This window comes from Mus musculus, chromosome 1, assembly GCF_000001635.26.
Source record: "Mus musculus strain C57BL/6J chromosome 1, GRCm38.p6 C57BL/6J".
NCBI classification, from domain to species: domain Eukaryota; kingdom Metazoa; phylum Chordata; class Mammalia; order Rodentia; family Muridae; genus Mus; species Mus musculus.
This window is the reverse complement of record NC_000067.6, coordinates 57,030,108-57,046,195: the sequence shown is the minus strand read 5'-3', so window position 1 is coordinate 57,046,195 and position 16,088 is coordinate 57,030,108. Positions and strand designations below refer to the sequence as shown.

Genomic DNA, 16,088 nt, shown 5'->3' with positions numbered 1-16,088 from the left:
GGGAGGGAAGGAGGGAGGGAGGGAGGGAAAAGAGAAGGGAAAGAGAGAGAGAGAGGAAAGGGAGGGAAGAGGCCAGCCTTCATACTACAGTTAACTCAAAATAGTAAGTCGGATATTTTTCAGTTGCTAAGATTACTTCTTTTCACTCATTAAATTGAAATCTCATTAGTTATTTTAGTAAGACATGACAAAACCTTAACTGCCAATGACCCAGGTCTTCGTCGAGGCAGTCCTCTCGGGAATGCTGTGCTTGGCTAATACAGATGAAGGATTTTAAGACCTATGGGTGCACCAAGTTAGGCAGCAGACTTTGATGAGAGTGTGAGGTGACTACTAACTCAGCTCATTTTAAATCCTGCATATCCCAACTCCTGTGCAAAACCCTCACCCCTAACACATCAGCTCAGCACTGCTGAGGGCTCAATTATCACTGGCCCTGCCGAGCAGGCCTGAAGTCTATAAAGAGCTTGTGGTAATATTGGGGCCCTATCTCACTCCAGTAAAAGATCTTCCTCTCTGCAGACCCGTGAGCTGGCCCAGGGGAACTGTGGGTGGTTTTCCGTTACCTTCCAAACATCCCGTATAGGCCCTGCTTGTACATGGACAAGCAGACTGTACGGATCATTTGTCGTTGTGTGTATGCTTATTCCCACCCTACAGCACCTGTACAAGCAACCCCAGCAGTCGGCGTGAATATCTTCAATCATTATAACTTATTCCTCAGTCATTTCCTTAATTTTATGACAACTTTGGTCCATTTTCCCCCTTAGATGTTCTGGACCGTGGATAGGAATATGAGCCAATTCTTTGAGCTATTTTCTCAAAGCCATTCTGTGTGGGGTCCTGACGGTGCTTGTCAGTGTGTGAAGCGATTCTAGGAGATGGAAGCCCCCTTCGCCCACATGCTCCCTAGCCCCGGCGGGGGGACCGTGGGGGAAGTGGGTACAGCACAGAACAGTATTTTACACATATTAAGTGCCTCTGAGTGCTGAGTCCTGTGGTGTGAAGCAACAGTAGATTTTCACGCAAAACAAGGATACACAGACTGGAGCTGGTGTGAGGGGGGCGGCGGTGGTGTTGAGAAGAAACCTTTATTCAAGAGGAGTCGACATGGCTCTCTGGAGAGAGCACATTTAGGCTGCTAAGGGGTATACACTGGTCTCTTAAGCAAGGCTCAATATCAGCAAGCTGGAAGTCAGTCCCTATGAAGAAAAACAACAGACAGGGTAAAAGCTCCTGGAAGGGGCAGGGGCGCATACGCATGGTTTGACTGGAGCAGGCAAACCAAAACAGCGGGTCACCCTTGCTTGGCTAAATGATAGGCAGTGGGCCGTGCAAGCATCTGGAAAACCCTGGCAGGACAGCACCTCTGAACAAGAAGGCCTTACTCAAGGAGCCAGGAGGCCGGGGATCACAGCTCATCCAGGTCCACCCTTAGGTGTAGTGTTCTGCATCTCCCCTAAACCTGCACTAAGAGAGTTGAGACAAGGGTTAGAAGTTTTATCCATCAGACTTCAGTAATGAAATCTGATCAGATGCTTGAGAGAACAAGGGATGAGGAGGAAGGTTTATTTGGGTTCGCGGATTAAGCTCATTGTTTCTAGGCCCGTGGGGCAGAGATTCCTGCAGGGTAGCTAGGTAGGTCAAAGCTGCTTCTCTCATGGGGAGGCAGGAGACAGAGAAAGAGAGAATGACGAGGAAGGACAGGGACGGGATAGAGCTTCTGAAGGCACAGTAAAGCACTTCCTGTACTTCTGGCTGAGCGCAGTCTTCGAATAACCCCCTTCAGCTTGGGAGATGACCAGTAAGAAATCTAGTCAGATGGTTAGCAACCTGGAAGCCAAGCCCTCACAGACGCATCACCAGCTGAGCACCGAGCCCTCCACACGTGCCTCTTGAGGGAGTTCATATCCAAACCCCAACAGATCTGTCTTCAGAAGCCAACTCCCTCAGCTACTCCGCTCTGAGCCGGTGGCGAATACTTGTCAGTGGAGTACATTCCAGAACATCTGACTGTTTTCTTCTTTCTCCTCCATGGTACTCACAGATCAGATCTGGTAGTGACTGGGCATGGATGCTAATCTGCTTCTCAGGTGTTGAGGGGTGAGGATATGGCGGGCTGTTGGCATAGATCCAGGCCCAGAGGGGAGTTAGTCTCTATGAAAAATCTGACCTAAAAGTATTTCCAACCTCTAACCTCAGGAATAGTTGTCATGTGTCACTGCTAGGTGAGGAATGATGAAAACTAAGATTTCCTTGGCTGCTGAGTACACTTCTCATTTCTTTCCTGATTGTGTAGCCATCCGTGGTCGTCTCCTTCTTGCTTTCCTGACCCACTCACAAATCCACTTCTCTGGGATCTTTGTCTGCTCTTTTCTCCCCTCAAGATGCAAAAAGTTCGGGACCTCAAATGGGGAATTTAGGATAAGTGTTGGTTGCAGCCACAGCATTGCTCTGTGGGGGTGGGGAATGTGGTCAGACAGAGGAAGGAAACATCTTCCCGAAAACTGTTGGACTTGCTACACTCAATTGAGTCCTGGTGGGAAGTCAACATCCTTTTGCTATTTTGGAAAATTCTTGGAAATGAGAGGAACAGAGATTTCAGCAAATTCTCAAACCTAATAACGTCTGTAGATGGTCCCAAAGTAAAAAAGGAGGATCCAGAGGAAGGGTCTCTAAAGAAACATAACTCCCCCTCCACTACTGGGCAGGGCCAGACTCATGGTTTAGGGGAGCTCTCAGCCTAGGGAAGGGGGCATAGCTAGCACATCACAGAAAGCCTCATACAATCTGCTTGCCTTTGATTCAGGGCAGACTTCCTCATCAGGATCTAGTGAGCAAGGAAGAGTTCAGAACCTCAGTTTACTAGGTCAGGTGTAGTAGGCAATCAAACACCCAAATCGCACCATTGGCATCTCAAAAGCATAAAGCCCTAATGGATGCCTTAGAAAGGTCCTGTGTCTTTACATTGCTTACCTCAATTGTAATGTTAGGGCTAAGTTAGTAATTTTTGTTAGGATTAAGGACACATTCTTGCTCAACATTAAAGGGATAGTAGGTACCAAGAAAAAAAAAAAAAGATCTTTTTTGTAGAAGCATACCAACTGGTTATCCAATACCAAATAGTTTGCTCTAAGATCAGACATACAGTAAGGTTTTATAGACTGAGCAGGTTATTTCTGCACATACAGATATGCATGAAATAATATTTAATGATAAAAGGCCAAGAGTCTGAAAGAGAGTGAGGAGGGGAATATGGGAGAGTTTGGAGGGAGAAGAGGAAAGGGAGAAATGTTGTAATTATATTATAAACTCAAAAAGAAAAAGAAAAAGTTAAAAATATTTTTAAAGTTTTTTTTTCTATCAGACTGCCCAAGAATCTTTTGAAGAAAGAGTAGCTTTAGCTTTGGAAGCCCCCCTGCCCCAGAAAACCTGACCCTTGTCCAGTCCAGGACACAAGAAGTTTGTTGGGTGTGTTGTTGATTCTGTGGCTGGTAGGCAATGAAGAGTGAAGGCAAAACTGAGGAGCCCCTTGGCTACTGCTCTCTCTTATAGAAGAGGGAAATGGGGGCAAGAAAGAAACAGCGAAGTGTGCAAAGGCTCAGAGAGCATCTAGGAAACTAGCGTAATGTCCCTTCAAATGATAAACTACTTGTTATAGTCTATACAAGAGACCTTTTGTTATATATGTTTAATTACACAGTAGTAGAACATTGGTATACACAAGGGCACACAGTCTCATGTCATAATATACACGGTTGCATGAAATATTTAAAAAGCAATCCATGCATCCTAAATTTGTAAGCTATTTAAGTTATAAATCTTCCCGAGGATCTGCCACCTACCCCGGGGACTCCATGCTCTCTCCTGTCCAAAAGGAAGTCCTCATTCTCCTGCCGCCCTCCTCCTCTCTCTCTGACCTAGAAGTTTGACCTACTCACCCAGTGATTGGTTCCTTGAAATCTTTATTCATTAGGGAAAGGCTCTGCCACAATACACAAGTGCACACAGTCTCATATCATAACTCTATCCTAGATGTCTTTTCATAGGATGGTTCACACCATATCACTTCAAAGTGCGTGCTACCAAACTGCCTCTGTTCTTCCCAGCACTGTCTTCCCTATATGGCTACGTGCTGGTTGCATTTCCTGGCTTTGAATTTTAGGTAAGATGGACCACAAAGTGCATGCTCTTTGGCATCTACTCCTAGTCAACACTATGTTCATGGGCCCCATCTACTGTGCTGTATACTGTGGTGTTGTATTCTATTATTGGCACAGGTGACTTGGTTGTATAAATACTACAATTTATTTAGCTAGTCAACTGCTGGTTTTTTTGAGTTGTTTACAGCCCTTGTTTGTTATGCATAAAGGAGACATTTTAATGCATTTCATTGAATATAGGTATCATTACTGGTGAGGATTTGCTGAGTCATGAAATATGTGTGTTTCAGCTTACTAGAGATTGCTCAACAATTTTCAAAAATGACTGCCCCAACTTAAAACCTCACCAGCAGGGGCTGAAGGCTCTAGTTGTTACATCCCCTTACCAAAAAAACTTGCCATAAATAGTTTTTTTTTCTTAAGAAATTAATGTGATTGTATTTCTTCTTTTTTTAGAAAAGTTGGAGGGAAAGAAGAAAAGAGGGCCTCTTTCCCCAGATACTTTACCATTTTAAGTCACTTATAAGATGTTTCATGTCCTAACCCTAAATGTGTTACCACTTTCCATTTGGTAAATGACTACAAAATCATAAATTAGGATTCTAGCACAAACTGCAAAGCACACACTTAGCTAAGCTATTGCAACTAAGAACAATTTTCATGGGCTGCTAAAGTCTTACACTTTTCAGGTGTGCTTTAAGGAGAAATACACATTTTCCACCAACCAAGATCATAATAAAGTACTCTAGGATGGTTTGATGTCTGAAGTCTGACCTTAATTCTAAAGAGGATTACAGAAAGAAACATGCAAAAATGTGGAGAGCTACCACAGTGCCACCCGTGGGCTAAGTGCCAGCCTGTAGCCTCCACTTTTACAGTTACATTTGCAGGAGGGTTTACTAGGCCTATAGCAATACAATAAAATTAGTGAGAAGCTAAACTTTAAAAAAAAAAAAAAACAGACAAGAAAACAACAAAAAAATAGCTTAAATTTTGCATTGCATTTACAATCCAGTCTATTTTTTTTTAAATAACACCTTAAGGTATCATTAAGTTAAAAAATAAGATTGCACTCCAAATGGAAACCAATCAGATAAGTACTTTTTTTATATTGAGTAGACAGCCGTCTGATAAGATGCTATGAGGCCACCTGGGTCAGTAATATTTGGGTATACACTCTCTAAAAATGATTTATGTCTCCAATATTTGGGATAGATATAAATTAGTCTATTAACTTAGATTTAGCAATATAGTATCATTATGGGCATCTTACATTAATCAGGTACATAATAATCTCTTTGCATGCATGAGTCTTTGGGCCAGCATTTTCCTCTGATGGAGTTGAATTGTGTCTTCCATTGTGTGCATAAGGAAATCAGACGGTAGAGCCGCAGGTATCCATGGCCAGGTCTGCTGGACTCCTCTGTGAACCTTTATAAGGCGCCTGAAAAAAAGGATACAGCAGAGCTTCTAGAGGAAAAGATTTCCAAGTGTGTCATTAGTCCTGGACCCCTCCCACCGCCCTCACCATCTGTCTGCCTCTACCCCGCCCACCACCACCTTTCAAAGCCTGTCACTCACGGATCTCTTGCTTTGGAAGGTGTGCCTAGTGTGTTTGCTTCTCCTGGTAGATCTCTGACAGGAAAGGCCTCACAGACACGGTTCTGTTTGAATCAGGCTGCGGCAGCACCATCTGCCAGCTGGAGAAAGACACCCCCTTTAATTAGGATCGTTGAAATGTTGGGAATCCAGGCCAGCTTCTAGCATTACCGAAAAAACTTAGGGTATGGAATCCAAGGGGGAGGAAACCAAGAGTTGGGCCAAATTTTTCAGGGAAAACACACAACTGCACAGAGTCAAAGAGAAATAGAGCCTTGTGTCCAGACTGTGGGAGGTGTCCCTGCTCTGTGTCCTGAGTGGTCTCCGAAGTCATAGTGTGAGTGTCAGATGCACCGAAGGAAGTTTTCAGTTGTCTTCTCGGATCTCTAGCTAGTCTCTTTTTTCACTCATATTGGGGCTTCCTTACTGAGGGTGTAGATAAAGCTTTCACCCGCGTTTCTACATATGTAGCTGTTAAACATCCTAGCCATTTCCCTACCCGCACAAATGAAACTGAATAGTCCAGAAACACACACTTTCTAAATTACGGAGATTAACACCGAATTGCATAAGAATTATTACACACACACACACACACACACACACACACACACACACACACACACATACACATACACATACACATACACATACACATATATATATATATATATATATATATATATATATATATATAATGTATCATTCATTAAAGAAGTAAGGCATAATTTTAATCATTTAAAGATACTGTTTACTTCAATGTAGTATAGTTATGATAGTCAAACTGAGAATTTTTTTCTTTGTATTAAACAGATCTCAGTATAGTCAGTCATTTTTAAATAAAAAACAATTAAATAAATTAAAATGACAGACTCGTATTTCTGTGTTTAATATTCCTCAGGGGTGAGGACGTTATTTCATTTAAATTTTAGGCATATTTTATTTTTATTTTTTAGGCATATTTTATTAATTTAAAAATTAAAACATATTATTGCAACAAATTTTATCTGAATTGTCTATTCCTAATTTTTTCAACATTATTGATCATAAGTGACACTGAACTCTAAAAGCATATGTATGTTGGAATTTAAGACTATGCTTGCACTTAATATTAAAATAATCAGAAGAATAAATACAAGCCAAGATTTACCTCAGAGGAAATACATAGTATGTCAATTCCTAGACAAAATTCTGTTAGGTAAAATCTTAAAGAACTATAGGATTCCAGTATTATCATATTCCTTTGTGATGGAATTTAAGATAGAGTCATTCTTGTCTCTGGCTAAAATCAATAAAAATAAAGAGAACAAATAGATAAATAAAATAAAATAAGATAAAATAAAATAAATACACTAAAATAAGGAAAAAAAACCACAGCTTCCCTTTGACTATAATTTACAGTGTCAACAACATTCTCACATGAGCCATCTCTAAATGAACACAAAAGGGGGATTACGACATGGTCTCAATTAACAGAGTTGTCATTGGTATTTAGTCTGAGCAATCAGAATATTGAGATAGAGTTTTGTTGATCTTCGGTTCCTCATATCACAATGACAAATATCAAATATCAGGTCTTAATCCTGAAGAATTCCGTGTCATGCTAGAAGTACTCCATACTGGAAGGAAACCCCCATTGCTCTATGCTTCCTTCATTTGGTCGCAATGGATGTGCTTACATGAGGAAGGCACCATAGCGACGCAGGGTCTTTGTTCCTAATTACTTCTTGCTAATAACCTGATGGACTCCACAGACCGCTGATTTGTCAATCTTGGGCTTTCAGGGAAAACATGTTATAAAACTCAGCATCCTCTTCTCAGCCCTGTGTCTCCACATATCAGCTTAATATCCTTACTCCCAAAGTCAATCTGTAGTAGCTTATGACAGCCTCAGGTAAGGACTGCATTAAAAATTGCTGCAGGAATCGGGAATTTTAATTGATAACTTTCATATTGCTCATGCCACAAATGCCAAGCTTTCCTTTGCTTTTCTGAGCAACCCACTATCAGTAGCCCACTTGTTATAAAGTTCACCGGAATGACACGTCTTGTATGTACCCTCTCAAGCACCGATCTCCCAGTCTTGGGAAGCTGTCATTGTCCCCTAATCCCCCTACTTCACTGCAGACCCTGTCTCAACCCTGTATGCCTAACTCCCTTGTATACTCCTTCTGAGCACAAGTTGCTGATCCCGACCACCAAAATAATCTTGTCAACTTCCTTCGAATGCATTTGCCAGACAATGATACTCACACTATCCCCTTGAGCTCTCTAAAAGTCACCTAAAGGTCCCTGGCCAAAGAGTCTGGAGTGACAGTAATTGTGTTGTAGGTCTTAGATCCCACATCACCAAGTTAAGGGCCTGTCCTGGAGTGAGCTGGAGGTACAAGACACGGCTTGTTCTTCCTTTTCAAAAGAGTTTCTTAGGGCCTTTCAGTGTGGTGATCTCATCAACACTAAATCAAACCCATGAGTTCAAAGCTAAGTAAGTGTTTAGGAGTTTAAAATGACCACTGGTGGATTTTTAGTTTAGGGATTTTTTCCCCCCTTTTTCTTTTTCCCTTTTAGTTTTCGATGATGTTCTCAACCAGAGACTCTGCCTTCTCCAAAGGTGGGAGGAGAGTCTCTGCTGAAAGAACTAACTGAGAGAAGACACATGGTACCAACAAGGTGCCTTCATAAAACCCTTTTGCGAACATGGGAAATGAGATACTTTGTACTCTGACATTTAGCCCTAGCTGCTTTGCAAATAGGTTCCATTATGGCACTTGTGAGTCTGCTCCTGTGTTAGCAACTGTCTAGCCTGTGGGATTTCTTCTAGTGTTTCAGGCACACTCTACACATTTCTATTTGAGTTGATCCAAGGACAGACCTGAGGAGATGTTTAGTAAACATATAACAATGTTGAGAAGGCCAAGTTTAGCTCTACTGCTATGTCAACAATTTCTTCTGTGCCTTATGATCATCATAGGCATGTGCAATGGGAACTTTAAAAATCATTTTTTTTGTTTGGCACTGAAGCATGACAAATAGAATTTGGGGAAAGCTCTTCCTTTCAGCAAGTGCCATGTGGAGTCCTCATGATCCTAACCACAGCTGGAGCCCCATGGGAAGGCACTGTGCTACAGTCTTAGGAGCCTCTCTCCCAGGTACAGCTGAGCTGCCCTATCTGACTCATCTTTGCAAGCTTCCTGAAGCAACTTGAGCACAAGCAGGACCATCCCCATGTTGGAAATTCAAGGGCAGACAGACAACCATCTGTCTGCTTAGCCTTTCTTTCAAGTTACATGATGGTCCCAGGAGAATGAAGACGAGTTTACCTTACCACCAGGGCCTGCAGGAGCCCAATGGTCTGGCTAGCTTTCCACCAAGATTTGTGTCAAGATTTGTGGGGGTTGGGTAATGTTTCATACCAAATAACTCAGACAAGGATTAAACACATTTCTCTGCAACTGTGGCAGATTTGGGTTTTATTTTTACCCCACAGTCCTTAAATTACAATACCTCTTTTGATGTGGCATATGCACATTGTGTATTCTCAACTGCTTATTTGGATACATTTGGGAATCTCTCAAGCCCTTTTTTTCCCCTTTCACTATAGATGCCAATAAATATGTCTTCAGAGGGGAAGGGGAAATTGCACTTTTATATTCCTGGTTTGGGAGTCCTAATCAGAGCTTTTAAACTTTACAACCTAGTAGCAACTCTTGACTCCCACAGCAGTACACCGAAGGAGTTTTACTTCCCTTAAAAGGAAAGATGTGGGGATTTTTTTTCCTGTCTAAATATGACCTGCTACAGTTTCCCATGTGGAAATTCTGAGTACCTTTGTTGTCTGGTGTTTTCCTGTTACAGTCACTGAGAGCTGAAACTGTGCTCCCCTGAATGAGAGCCGAAGAGTTCTCTTAAAGGGCTCTCGCTCTCTCTCTCTCTCTCTCTCTCTCTCTCTCTCTCTCTCTCTCTCTCTCTCTGGTACAGCTCATTTTATTTGTCCTCACTGTCTTTTGATTTGATTTCTTTTGTCCCATACCTGCTGTTGCTTGATGGCTTGTATCTTCCCCAAAATTCATGTTTTGACACCTAATCACCATATTGATGGTGATAAAATCGGGGCCTTTCAGAAGTCATTAAGATCTTGAATGTGGAGCTCCCAAGACTCAGATGAGTAGTGCCATTTTATAGGGGTCTGAGAATTTTGTTTTCCTCTTCCTCTTTATATGCAAATGGGGAAGGTATTCTCTAGGAGTTGTGAAATGGGCCCTTACCAGATTGTCTGGATCTTAATATTGGGTGACCCAGCATTTGGAACCATGAGAAAGAACTGTTATCTATTTGCTTCATGATATTTTTTTCCCCATCTCCCGGTTGTGCTGGAGACAGCTCCTCTGTTGTATCTAATGCTGTGCTGACATAAGTAATTCCTGGAAATGTTTTATGGTGAATAGGTAGGAACAATGAAGAACCACCACAGGACAAGGAAGCTACCAAGATGAAGCATGGTGCACAGCTCTAAGGGCCAAGAGAAGGTGAGGGAAGAACAGGTCACAGTACAGCCTAGAATCCATTAGCCCAAGCAGTAGGCCCCACTCCCTGCCTTCAGATTAGGACTTCCATGCTCTGAAAATCTAAATTATCATCCCATTTGTATACACTGAGAGCATAAATAGACAAGAGAGGGGGCCAGCACTACAACAGAGGAGAAACAGCTTTGCATTACCCACTAGGTCTGTGGCTAAAGCCTCGGTAACTAAAGACAGATGAAGAGAAAAAGCAGACAAATTTATTTCATGTTTTCTGTGACACAAGTCTTCATAGTAAATTTAAAGCCTCTCCAGTGAGGATCTTCTGAACTGCTTCAAGAGATAATCAGAAAACCCTTCTTGGAAACCAGGCCTACTGGTAGATGCCTGTAATTCCAGTATTCAGAAGGCTGGGTGCAAGATTCTGCTAGGTCAGCCTGGGCTACATAGCAAGAACTTATATCAGAGAAAGAGAGAGGAGAGAGAGAGAGAGAGAGAGAGAGAGAGAGAGAGAGACAGAGAGACAGAGAGAGAGGAAGAAGAAGAAGAAGAAGAAGAAGAAGAAGAAGAAGAAGAAGAAGAAGAAGAAGAAGGTGGAGGAGGAAGAGGAGGAGGGGAGGAGGAGGAGGAAGAGGAAGAAGAAGAAGAAGAAGAAGAAGAAGAAGAAGAAGAAGAAGAAGAAGAAGAAGAAGAAGAAGAAGGTGGAGGAGGAAAAGGAGGAGGGGAGGGGGAGTGGATGGAAGGGGGAAAAGAGGAAATGAAATAAGGTAAGGGAGGGAGAGAGGGGTTGAGGGAAAGGGGAAAGGAAGGAAGAGAAAGACAGAGAGATAGCGACTTTTTAAAAACTAGTAAGAAGAAAGGAAAATCTTTAACTTTGATGAGTGGTTTCAAGAGAAAGGGCAGAGAAAGGAAGGTTTCCTGTTTCTGTGTTTCTTTCAAATGCCCTGGGGACAGATCTGAGGAGAGGGTACCCCCAAACCCATTTGTATTTAATGCTCACTGATCACTAAATGACCAGTCAGTAAGTGGCCTTGAATGTCGCCGCCGGATGGATGCCTGCGTTGTCTGTTCTTTCCACGGCTGAGCCGCCATTCTGTTCCTGTCTGCACTTTGATGACTGAGCACGTTGTGTGCCTCTGGAGTCCTGTGTGTTGGGTGGGGTAGGAGCAGGAGATCCATCTGTGTTGTGGCTGGATTTCTCTGCCAAGCATAGCACGCTATGTTGCCCTGACCTTTTTCTGGGGTTCTCAAGGCCCTAATTAAGAAACCCTATTAGTGGTGTATTTTAGGGGAAGTCATTGTAAGGGGAGAAACAACCAGTGTTCTGTAATCATTCAAAGGAAACCTAGTATTGCAAAATCTACTGCCAACCAAGATGAAAACACATGTGCGCGCACGTGAGTGTGTGTGTGTGTGTGTGTGTGTGTGTGTGTGTGTGTGTGTGTGTGTTTGTTCTGATCGATTGGAAAGAAAACTAAATTGGAAGCTGCTTTACTTCTTAATATTTTTAATTATTTAAGATTTTCATTTTATGAAATACAGCTACCCTTTGGATTGTGTCCTTGAAATTGTCTTATAAAAGAAATAAAATTTGTATAATTTCATAGGAATGATAGTAGTCAGGGGTATGTGCTATCTTTCTTAGGCCTTACATGATTCCGCTAATTCTAGTCAGATTTTGAACAAAAGAGTCAACTTCTGTTGACAAGGTAGGAGAACAGGTGGCTCTTTGACCAAAATCCTTTCACATTTTCACACAAGTTTTGTCTGAATCTTAGAAAAATGTAGAAATTCTCAAAGAAATAAAAGAGGAGTGTATATATTTATGGATGCAAGAGAATGCAGTTTCTTAGTTAACATGTGAGCACATCCTCTTCCAGAGGGGAATTCTTCTTGAACTACTATTGAGCAGATGAGATGATTATGCAAAGTGCCTAGCATATTTCTGTGTTTATACGCATGTGTGTGTGTGTGTGTGTGGAATCTGTGGGCTTTTTTCGTGTGGGTTCATGTGTGGTCAAATTATGTGGACAAGCATGTTTGTTAGAAAGTATGGGCTGTATACAGGAAATTAAGAATTAGAAGGCCTTATGTTTTTACTTTAACAGAGGTAGGTACGGATTCAAGTGGCTTTCATTTTTCATATGAAATCATTTAAACTTGAATTATTCTTATAATATACATCAAACGTGGGCCCAGAACAGTTTTAGAAATGAAATAGACAAAATCAGTGGGCATATTTTTTTTTCACAGAAAATACCTGGGCCACTGTTCAGCAATTTTATTTCTATAAATCTGATTCCAAGGTGATTGAGGAGACAACTCTTCTACACCTTCACTTCCTAAAAGCTGATCTGAATAATTTACCCACTGAAGACGGGTGCTTCCTTAGCCATCTGCCAAGACATGCTTAACCCTAAGCCAATGACTGTGGTAATGAGTGAGCTCCATGGGGCTGCAAAAGAGTACAGTCTGCACGCAGTGCAGAACTGCAAAAGGACACCCACATCCACAGATGGGTTTGCCTACCACATTAAAATCAACATGGCAAAGATGGGAGGAATTGAAAAGTGTTTATTTCCTTGGGGAATTTCATATATTCCTACTGATGGGAATACATCTATTCAACAAACATCTAGTGAGAGCCTACTATGTGCCAGACCCTGTGTTAGGTGCCAGTATCAATCCATAGAAGAGCCCTCTCACATCCATAGGGCTGCCATATGGATGGTACAGGTAACAGTCTAGTCTGGAAAGACCCCTGACTGCATCCCAAGAAAAGGCAGACTTCACTAGGGAAGAGGGCATTTCTACTGTGTCCTGAAGGATGGGTAGGAGTTTCCAAGTAGAAAATAGGATACAGCAAGACACTACTGGTGAGGTGTTCTCAGTGCATGGTGTGCTTGGTGAAGCACAGGAAGTCTGGTGTGGGTTGAGCACAAAGCTTAGCAGATAGCACACAGTCTTTGCCTCTTATGAAAGGGGTCACAGTCTAATGTCCCACTTCATTCAGTTGGCAGACTTTTTCCTTTTTTTGGCCCATGTAGTGTTTTAAAAATATTTTGAATTAGTTGCCAAGATTTAAAAATTGGAAGATTTCTCATAAAATTCCAGATTTCTGGCTTCTCTTGGGGGAAAAAAATCTGAAGATCTGGCAAGATTGGGACCACATTCCCACATGGCAACAAATGACTAGAGCTAAGTAGCGGCTCCCAGGCCCCTCCCTCATGAAAAAAAGCTATGCTTGCCAGCTCATCCTGCCCCCTCCCCCTACGCTGTGTAATGCCTGACCACCTCTGTACTGACTGGTTCTGGAGAGGCATGCTTGACAAATCACCAGGCTTCTCCTTCTTAGGTAGTGTATGGAGAAGTAGACTTTCTGGGGAACTTGGACAAAAAGGGAAGTTGGGGAGATATGAAAGGTACTTCACTAGTTTCTTAAGGAATTTTGACTTCATCCTATGGGTCTATAGGAAGACAAGGAATATTCTTAAGGTGACATTATTAACTCTTGCTTTTGGAATTCTGAGAATAGAGTGGCAGAAAAACTGGGCATAGAGATTGCAGAGCAAAGAAATTGGCAGAGAAGCTGCTATTGTAGCTAAGAGAAACCCAGCCTGCATTCTACACATTCTATGTAAGAGCCTTGGATCTTTGTTCTGTTGCTGTGATAAAACAGCTGTGGCCAAAACCAACCTGAGGAGACAGGGTTTGCTTGACTTACACTCCCAGGTCACAATCATTACTGAAGGAAGTCATGGCAGACACTGAACCAGAGACCGCATAGGAACACTGCTTTCTCACCATGGCTTGCTCATTTTGATTTCTTATATAATTCAGGACCACTTGCCCAGGGGTGGTACCACCTACTGGGCACTTCCATTTTAATCGTTGATCAAAAAATTCCCCGGAGGCCAATCTGATGGAGGCATTTTCTCAATTGAGGTTATGTCTTTCCAGATGACTCTAGTTTACACCAAGCTGACAAAAACTAAGAAGCAGAGATCCTAGGAGAAAGGTCATCTTATTGTAAATAATTCATACCTCCCAAAGAGAGATTTTTTTTATTTGCCCTTACACACAGTAGGACATTAACTTACATATTCAAATGCTAATACGATACAATGTTAACTTAAATATTCAGGTGTTGCTACAGTAAAAGGAGGGAAGGAGAGAAAGAAAGGATGGAGGCATAGGGGAAAGTAAGACTCTTCACCAAGATAGGGTGAAATGAATCTGCCACCATGAACTCAGTGCCAGCATCCAGCTGCAGAAATTCAGATTGGCCTCACGAGCCCGTCTCCTGCAGCCTCACAGGTCTGCTGCTGTCATTTCACTAGACTATGATATACCCCTCTCTAGGAACTTCCAGAGGTACGGCCAAGTTGACACTCCTGCAAAAGAAAACTGAGAAAATGAAAGACTCCTCGTTCTTACTGTAGGTTTCCCTCAGCAGGAATATACGTTCCTACGATTAGCTGCTTACTTAAAGGCCAGAAAGCTCTTCACTTGAGAAACTCTTCAGAACTTAGGCTTACGTCCCAGGAAATAGGTTTATTCATACTCTGTGGATATGGGTTTTGCTTTCTTAGAGTTCCAGTTATTGGTCTTTGCATGGAGCCTTGGAGAGCAAAATTCAGAATGAACCAAGAATATGATGCAAATGGTTCAGGGGATGGTGATAGTGAGGTTTTCTAGAAAGGTCCAGCTGTATGTTCAGAAATAAAAACTGCTTACTGGAGAAGATCTTTCTCATAGTAAATAAAGATTCTTCAAATCCTTAATGTATATATTCCTGGGGTTCATTGTCACATAAAGCTGCTTGTAAATCTCCCATCCTGATGAGTGATTCTGTCCTTCTTAAAGCTTCAATGTGTTTTCAGGGTCTCCTGTCAAGGACTAATACAGAGGACCAGAGATCATGAGTTATACACCACACACAGGAATGTCAGTCTGCCTTGAGAGAGTGAGAGGCCTCAAAACATACTAAATAGAGAAGAAAAAATATACAGTTGCCCTGAATCTTGTCAATTTTGAGTTCCTTGAACCAGGAGAGTTAAGATTTAAGGCCTCTGATTCCAAGAGTGCAGTAGACTTGGCTTGACCAACGTGATGACCATCAGAATGTATGGAAAATGAGCCATCTGACTTTTTCTGCAGTCTTCCACACACAACAAATACATCACTTTCCAAGTTGAAGCCTAGAGTACAATACTCTAAATTCTCATACAATCTTTCAAACTTAAGATATTCAAAGACAAGATTTTATTTTTGATTAGTGGTAATAATCTCCAAAATGTGTCAAACGAATGCTTTCTTTAAAGAGGAATTGTCAATGAATTGTATACGTGCTCAAAATATTGATTCTTTGTTTGTTTGAAACAGGAATTGACATATAGCATAGACTGGCTTCAAAGTGCTGGCCCTCTTTCCTTAATCTCTCCCAAGTACTGGGATTTTCTGCATGTATCACTCTGCCTAAACAGAATAAAATGTTTCATTTGAAGATTTATTTCATTAAATTTAAATTATGTATATGTGGGGGAAAGTTTGTGTTCATGTAAGTACATGTGCCCTCAGAGTCCAGAGGAAGGCATGAGATCCCTGTAACTGGAGTTAGAGATGGTTATGAGGTACCATGCATACACAGAGAACTGAACTCTGTGAGAGCAATGAGGGTTCTTAACAGCTGAACCAACTTTTCAACTCCCAGAACTAATTCTTAATGATATTAAGACTTTACTAGTGATTTGTCTGACTGGGTTGAAACAGTGAAAGTAAATTGGGCCTAGAAAAATTGCTCAGA

General features: G+C 41.8%; 1 long non-coding RNA gene across 2 annotated transcripts in view; it reads right to left on the bottom strand.

Annotated features, from left to right (window-relative positions):
• Window positions 1–3,676: 3,676 nt before the first annotated feature.
• The window catches only part of Gm38484, a 40,016-nt gene continuing 27,604 nt past the window's right edge, over window positions 3,677–16,088 (bottom strand). For both annotated transcript variants that reach the window (XR_865432.2, XR_373424.3), the window contains 2 exons: window positions 5,745–5,863; window positions 3,677–5,607 (listed from right to left, as the gene is read on the bottom strand). This is a non-coding gene — a long non-coding RNA (predicted gene, 38484). The remainder of the gene's footprint in view (window positions 5,608–5,744; window positions 5,864–16,088) is intronic.